The sequence below is a fragment of the Equus asinus genome, chromosome 20 (assembly GCF_041296235.1).
Source record: "Equus asinus isolate D_3611 breed Donkey chromosome 20, EquAss-T2T_v2, whole genome shotgun sequence".
NCBI lineage: Eukaryota > Metazoa > Chordata > Mammalia > Perissodactyla > Equidae > Equus > Equus asinus.
In genome coordinates, this window is record NC_091809.1 from 89,497,398 (window position 1) to 89,506,029 (window position 8,632).

The 8,632-nt window shown below is 36.5% G+C and overlaps 1 pseudogene; it reads right to left on the minus strand.

The window, feature by feature from the left end:
• Window positions 1–6,249: 6,249 nt before the first annotated feature.
• LOC106828992 (olfactory receptor 52E8-like) lies at window positions 6,250–7,191 on the minus strand (annotated as a pseudogene).
• Window positions 7,192–8,632: the final 1,441 nt, after the last annotated feature.

Consider the following 8,632-nt stretch of genomic DNA (forward strand, 5'->3'; position numbering starts at 1 on the left):
CACATTCAATGAAGTCCAATTTATTAATATTTCCCATTAAAGTATTGTTCTTTATATCCTTTTGATGAAATATTTGCTTAACTCAATAACATGAAGATATTCTCCTAAGTTACTTACAATATTTTTTATTATTTTACCTTTACATTTTGGTCTATGATCCATCTAGAATTTAGTTTTGTGTCTGATGTGAAATAAAGATCAATTTTTCTATATGAATAGCCCAGTTAATCCAGAACGATTTATTGAAAAGTCCATCTTTTCCACACTGTTTCATGACTCTTTTGTTGTAAATCAGATATTAGTGTATAGATGAGTCTGTTTCTTGACTCATTCATCTACTTTTCTATCCATGTGCCAATACAACACAACGAAAATTGCTATAATTTCATAATAGTGAATATTGCTATATGATAGGGCCAATACATCATCTCTAGAAGTTCAGATCAAAATAGATGAAGATTCCAGATTGTAGGTCATATCACAGATAAGTAGGTCCATCACAGTGGCAAAACAAAGTGATCAGTGGAAAAAAGTTGGAAATCTTTCTGGATTTTTATTGACATGGCTATCAAATCTACTGAAGGTGCCTGAAGGAGGAATGAAAAATAAGAGATTAGGAAAAGAGAAAGGACAGAGATTTAAATTTCTTACTGCCTGATATAGGGTCCAATTCTTGTCATTCTAGTAGTCCTGCAAGGCAGAAACTTGCTCACTAATTCCACTCCACAACCTCAATATTCAAAGTTGAAATACCCTCATCTGCTATCCTGCTGGGGTCCAAACACTTTTCTTACAATTTATATGACATGATGCATCAGTGGCTTGATCCACCACTTTATCATTTTACCAAAACCAATCGCCTTCAACATTGAACTGTATCCAATTTTTATGGAACTGTACAGGAGGTCAAGTCCATCTCCAGGCAGCCAGCCTGCAGAGAATCAGCCAAATTAACCCTGTTTCCTATCCATAATATATCTGAGGAGATTTTTCAAGCTTCCCTTAGAAACTTACTTTAGAATTCATAATGCAAACAAGTTGTCCTTTATCTCCTTTATAATTTTCAATCCGTGCCACATATTTTACACACTAGCACTCAGCCGTCCATCCTCCCATCCACCCAATTAAACGTGTCAAGCAGAGTCCGGGAACAGAACAACTGATTGCCCTACCCTTGTGGATTGCTTGTTATAGAGCAGGCTCTGCGCTAGGTCCTGAAATATTTGTACTCAGCGGTTCTCAAATGCCCACTTAATGACATGAAATTACCTCTTTGAAGCTGGATGACTTTTTGTTTTAGCATTTTTATTAGCAAAGGCTATACATAACTTAGAAGACTGGACATTGGGAAAAATTTAACAACATATCATATGTCAATAAAATGTAATAATAAATAGCTACGGAAGCATGAAGAAATACCTTTAAATAGCTCTAAATGAAATAATAAAAGCTAGTACCTGGGTTAGCCCCTGAGAAGAGGAACCAGAGAAACAGAGGTGTGTGAGGTGAGGGAGACTTTTCTACTACATACGCTTCAGTGAGCACTCATAGAAACGATGCTTCCACATGAAAAAAATAATAATCTAGACACAGACCTTGCGCTCCTCACAAAAAGTAGCTCAAAATGTATCAAAAACCTAAACGTAAAACACAAAACTATGAACTCCTAGAAAATAACGTAGGAGAAAATTTAGATGACCTTGGATATGGCAATGACTTTTTAAAATCAACATCAAAGATACAATCCATGAAAGAAAGAATTATAAGCTGGACTTCATTAAAATTAAAAACTTCTGCTCTGCAAAAGTCAATGTCAAGAGAATGAAAAGACAAGCAACAGACTGGGACAAAATATTTGCAAACAACACATCTGATAAAGGATTGTTATCTGAAGTACACACTCAGATAACACTCAACACTCAACAATAAGAAAACAAAGAACCCAATTAAAAAATGGGCAAAAAACCTAAAAGGGAGCCTCATCAAAGTAGACATAAAAATGGCAAATAAACCTATGGAAAGATGTTCCATATCACATGTCATTAGAAAAATACAAATTCAAACAACAATGAGATGCCACTACACACCTATTAGAATGCCAAAATCCAGAACACTGACAACACCAAATGCTGACAAGGATGTGGAGCAACAGGAACACTTGCTCACTGCTGGAGAAAATGCACAATAGTACAGTCACTTTGGAAGACATTTGGCAGTTGCTTACACAACTAAACATACTCATACCATATGATCGAGAAATCGTACTCCTTGGTATTTACCCAAAGGAGCTGAAAATTTATGTCCATACAAAAAACCTGCACAGGGATGTTTATAGCAGGTTTATTCACAATTGCCAAAACTTAGAAACAATGAAGACACCCTTCAGTGGGTGAATGGATAAGTAAACTGTGATTCATCCAGACAACGGAATATTGTTCAGCCCTAAAGCGAAATGAGCTATCAAGTCACGAAAAGAGATGAAGGAAACTTCAATGAAAATTTCTAAGTGAAAGAAATCAGTCTGAAATGGTTACAGACTTTATGATTCCAACTATATGACATCTTGAAAAAGGTAAAACTATGGAGACAGTAAAAAGCTCAGTGGTCGCCAGGGGTTAAGGGGTTAGGGAAGGACGAACAGCACAGGAGCCTAGAAGATTTTTAGGGCAGTGAAACAACTCTGTATGACACTCCAATAATGGCTATATGTCATTATATGTTTGTCTAAACCCATAAAGTGTATAATACCAAGTGTACAGTACCAAGTTTACTAAGGTAATCTGTGCGTTCTGGGTGATAATGATGTGTCAATGTAGATTCATCAATAGTAACATACGTATCAGTCTAGTGAGTGATATTGATAACGATGGGAGCTATGCATTTGTGGGGCCAGAGGGTGTAGGATAAATCTCTGCAGCTTCCACTAAATTTTTCTGTGAATCTAAAACTTCTCTAAAAAATAAAGTCTATTAAAAATATGGTGCTTGTAGTATCATTTTAAAAATTGTTAAAATATAATAGCGTTTAAAAAATAATAATAGTTGTTTCTATTTCTTCCAATTGAATACAAAAAGTTCTATTTTTACTTCTTTTGGGTTGTTTTATTTTCTGTTTCTTTTGTTTTAGATAATACTACAAAAAGGAGACAACAAAGCACATATGTATGGTAGAAGCCTCGTCTCCAAGCATGACTAGTAAGAATGTAAAGATGGTATTAATGACCTAGAATAGGGTATTATAGCAGAGCTCTCCAAATACCTACAAAGGTCTATGTTCACAAGTTAACTATAAACCCTCTAAGTATGTTTGTGGATGGATTTATATTAAATAATTTTTAGATTATAACATTCAACATGCATATATAGAATATTTTAGGAATTATATCCAATGGCCTAGCAATATTTATGATGGTCATATTTGCTTAAATAAGATTATTCAATTTGTTTTACTTAATGCTCACTATTTTGCATGATCTTCTTTCTTTTACCTCATTTCTTGATTAACTGAAATATGTTTGACTAGTTGTCTTAGAACACATATTATTATAATGCATAAAATGTTGTATATTAAAAGGTTTTTTTCTCTGTGTGGTTGTGTTAAAAAAGTAAGATCATGTAGGTTCTTCAGGTTGTTTCCAGTTTGGGGTTATTACAAATAAAGTTGCTATGAATATTTGTGTACAAATCTTTGTATGAACAATTGGGTTTTTTTAAATTTTGGGGGGTAAATATTTAGGAGTTTATTAGTTGGGTCATATAATAGGGGTATGTTAAACATTATTTTTAAAATTGCAAAACTGTTTCCCAAAGTCTTTCTTCCATTTTGCGTCCAACTAGCAGTGTTGAAAATTCCGGTTGCTCCACATCCTTGCTAATATTTGATATGGCTAATCTTTAATTTTAGCAATTTTTGTAATGCTGTTTCATGTGGCTTCAACTTGCATTTCCCTAATGACCAGTGACAGTGAGCATATTTTCACATGCTTATTGATCACTTGCATATCTTTTTGTGAAATATCTATTAAAATTTTACCTTCATTTTTTTATTTTTTTTATTTTTCAATTAAACAAATATTTGTTGAGTGCCTATCAGTCAGGTACTGTGCTAAGAGCTTGGGATACAATGGGAATAACATAGATGCACTTCTTGTTCTATAGGAGGCTTGTAGTCCCGTCGGGGGGTTCAGACAAATAAACCTTACAATGTCCATCTTCGAAGCTCCTGCATAGCTGCAAAGTAACATTAAATAAATCATATCATGAAAATAAATATTAGGCAATATGTTAAAATATGTAGTAAACATTGATTTTACAATAACGCTTCCCTTTCCAATAAGATTCATAATAGAATTTCTTTACAAGCAAAGTTTTTTGGAATTTTAAAATAGATATACTACACTATGCACACACACACACACCCTCAGGAACATTCAGAAATACCATTTTTAGCAATTCTAGTTTTATAACCAGGATGTGCTTGAGCTGAGATGTTCTCGATGGTATGCCTGATAGAGAAATACGGTTTGCTAGCTGTGATTTCCTCTCTTTTTAGCCTTGCCATCTCACGGGATGCCTTTTCTTTTTTAATTTTAGGCTCTTCAGACTTCCTTGTATTGTGTCCTTCTTTCCTTCAAATCCCTTGCAAATCTTGGAGTAAAATTTGCACAGTTCCGGAGGTAATTCTCCTTGCTCTCCATTTCTCAATTTTTGTGGGCAACTGGATCCTGCTGGTGGTGGTTGTGAAGAGCTGACACTTGTCTAACCTCCATGGCAATTTCTTTCTCACTAACAGCGTTATCCCTTGAAATTATACTCAAGTGTTTCTCTCTCCCACTATATCAAGGTTTCCCAATCTGGAATAAGTTCAGGAGTTCTGTGAGCCCCCCTAAAACTGTGTGCAAACATGATTTCTAGTTGAATGTATTCTTTTTTCTGGAAAGAATATCTATAAAGAACACGTTTTATTATGGGATATCTTCATTTTTATAAATTGGGTGTTTTATCTTTTTATTATTGACCTGTAAAAGTTCTTCATAAAATCTGCACACAGATCCATTATCTAATATATATGTTGCAAGCATTTTCTCTCAGTCTGGGCCTTCACCTTTTCCTTGTCTCAGTAGCGTATTTTGAAAAGAAATACATACTTTTTTTATTTTGATGAAGTCTATACAGTCAGAGTAGGGACTTGTGGAGGTCAGGTGATCAACGAAGTTTTAGCTCAGGTCCATCTCACAAGGGTCTAGTGGGTCCCTGAAATCATCCTGTGGTTATTTCTCCAGTTCCAGAATGCTTAATTGGAATAGACATATTCCAACTGGCAGAACTTCTTGTTCCAGGAGGGTCAGTCTTTCGTTCTATTCAGACTTTCAACTGATTGGATGAGGCCCACCCATATTATGGAGTTCTCAGTTTTGCTATGTAACCAGTTAGGTTTAAAAGACTGTCAGCAAACACGTAACTTGACTTGGGTGATGAAGAGGCATCTTTGCACGTTTTTTGGTGGTTCACAACAAAGATGAAGCTCATCGTGTGCAACCGAGAAAAGGTTTCGGAAGTTGTGCCTCAATTTTTTCAATCTCTCTATGTTTACCTATTGTATCTGTTTCTTTCTTCTGCTGTGCTTTACTTTGACCTCACTTAAAACCCATGAAGTCTCATGAGACCTTTCAGATACTTGACTCTGTAATTGCTGCAGTTGCTATTTTGAAATTTATAAAAATGGAGTACAAAATGATGCCTATGGTGTTTTATTGATTATTTTCTTCCCTGTGGTTACATGGTTAAGGGAGCCAACACTTGTCATGGAATAAATAAGATCTGTGTTTAATTTCTTTGATTAGCACTCCTGGAACCCACACCCTGAAGCACTGTGTAGTTGCCTCCGTTACAACTCTCATAGTTCTTGGGACTATAGCTGTTCTCTGCCATAATCAATCAATTCTGTATAAAGAGACAACTTAATAGCACTTGAGTTGCATTAAGACTTTATCTTCAAATTGTGACTTTAATATCCATTATAGAAATAAATGGCACCTATTTATTTAACAACAAAATTTATATTTAGTCTAGGGACAAATATTTGCTGTGTAAATTCATCTTGAATTTGATACTGCCCATTGGTGGGGAAACATTGTGTTTAACAGCATATTCTGTAGAGCATTTGCTCTATAAAGCTTAAGGACACTTCCCTTTTTTAAGGATGGAAAGGAAAAAATATTTGAAGACTACTTTCAAATCAAGTGTTCAGTCAAACTTTCTTAAAAAGGAAAACTGTCACCACTCGATCTCGGATCTGCTTGGTTCTCACCCCATAAATAATGGGGTTAAGAGCAGGGGGGATGATCACATATAAATTAGCCAGGAGGATGTGGATGTAACGTGGAATATCGTGGCCAAATCAATGTGTCATAAAGGAGAAAAACGCTGGAGTGAAGAAAGCTAAGATGACTCACACGTGGGAACCGCAGGTATTAAGAGCTTTGAGTCTGGCCTCCCAGGATGGGATCCTGAAGACAGCATGTAGAATCTTTACATAGGAGACAGCAATCAAAATAACATTGAGAAGTATCATAGAAATAAGGATTAATCCAAATAACACATTGACCTTTATGCTGACACAGGCCAGGCGGGCGATGCCCATGTGCTCACAATAGGTATGGGGTATAATATTATGTCCACAGAATGAAAGCCTCAGAAGGAGAAATACAGGTGGAAAAACCAAAACAAAATTTTTCAACATTCCTACTCCAGCAATAACACAAATAGTTCTGCTGGTGAGGATGGTATTGTATCAAAGAGGGTGGCAATTGGCAATGTAACGATCAAAAGCCATGGCTACAAGCATGAATGCTTCAAAACCTGTAAATAGATGTATGAACAACATTTGAGCTAAGCATTCCCCAAAATTAATCACACTGAGGCCAAACCAGAAGATGCTCAGCATTTTGGGAATGGTGACAGTGGACAGGCCGAGGTCAGTGAAAGCCAACATGGCCAATAAGTAGAACATAGGCTGGTGAAGGCTGTGCTCAATATGGATCACAAAAAGGATGATGAGATTCCCTAAGAGGGCAACCAGATACACTGTACCAAATGGGAAGCCAAACCAGAGCTGCATATTTTCCAGTCCTGGGATTCCCAACAGTAGGAAGGATGAGGGATGAATACATGAGATATTGGCTGGAGACATATTGCTAAGGGATTCTGATGGTCACACTCCACTCATCTGAAAGAATATTTAGTTCTATAAAGGCTTCTCAACATCTCATCAATACTGCTCACTACTGAATAAGAACAAAAAGGATGTAATTAGTACATTTTCTCTAGAAATATAGAAGAAAAATTGTGTTTTCCCTCAACTTCTCTTCTCATTTACTTTCATTGACATATATGGCAAATGAAGAAGAATATTCCTTAAGAAATGAATAGATATTTGGACATTGGGCAATGATAAATTGAAATGGCAAGCAATAGGATGTTGGAGTATATGAGGAAGCCATTTGGTGTAAAACTAATTCGGCCTGACTGTTTTTTCCAAAAGGGCCTGACTGTGGCTGTTGAGCACGCATTGTATATCTGCTTTAAAACATTTCCTATGGCAAGAACAAATAGCCTTAAGAAAAAGGTGCAACTTCTCCCCAAATTGGCATTTCCTTAGGGATAAGCATCTTTCCTTAGGCTAGGAACTGATTGCTGCACTCACCTTTGATCACCCAGCTCACCTGTGACCACCCAGCTCGAGACAACAGACCTGCCACCCTGCTGTATTCACCAAGACAGCAGACTTACCGCTGTTTCCATCAACCACTGTGCCAACAGAGCAGTCTCGCAACTATTGTAAAAGGGCCATTTCAATCCTATGTGAAATATCCTGTTTGGGGTTATATAACCACTCTGTGCACCCCACTTCTTTGGTGCCCTTTCTTCCTTTGGGAAGAAAGGCCCCAGGCCATGGTCCTCAGATTTTAGCTCAGAATAAACTCACCCAAATTTTCATTTATAGATTGGTTATGGATTATTTTCGTCAACAGTCAAGATAACCTAAATTAATTTTTTTTTTTTAAAGATTTTATTTTTTCCTTTTTCTCCCCAAAGCCCCCCGGTACATAGTTGTGCATTCTCTGCTGTGGGCTCCTCCAGCTGCGGCATGCGGGACGCCGCCTCAGCGTGGTCTGACGAGCAGTGCCATGTCCACGCCCAGGATTCGAACCGACGAAACACTGGGCCGCCTGCAGCGGAGCGCGCAAACTTAACCACTCGGCCACAGGGCCAGCCCCTAATCTAAATTAATTTTAGTGAGAATGTAGACCAAGCCAGTTGATATAAGATTCTATATTAGGTTCTAACATTTTGAAATACTTAATTATAAATTGAGAGAACATACATTAATATCCCACTGACAAATGATTACAACCTGTGTGCGATGACAATATTGCAGATTTCAAAACTCTCCTTTAAGATAATTTATTTAACTAGAAATGTGAGTCCTATATATGGCTCTGGGCATTTCCACTTATAACCAATGGACCTTATTCCTGCTATTTAAAATGGCCTATCTTTCTTCTCAACATGCTGATAAATAACTTTCATTAAAATCTAAGTATATTTTTTTCTGCTTCTAAATTTGTTTT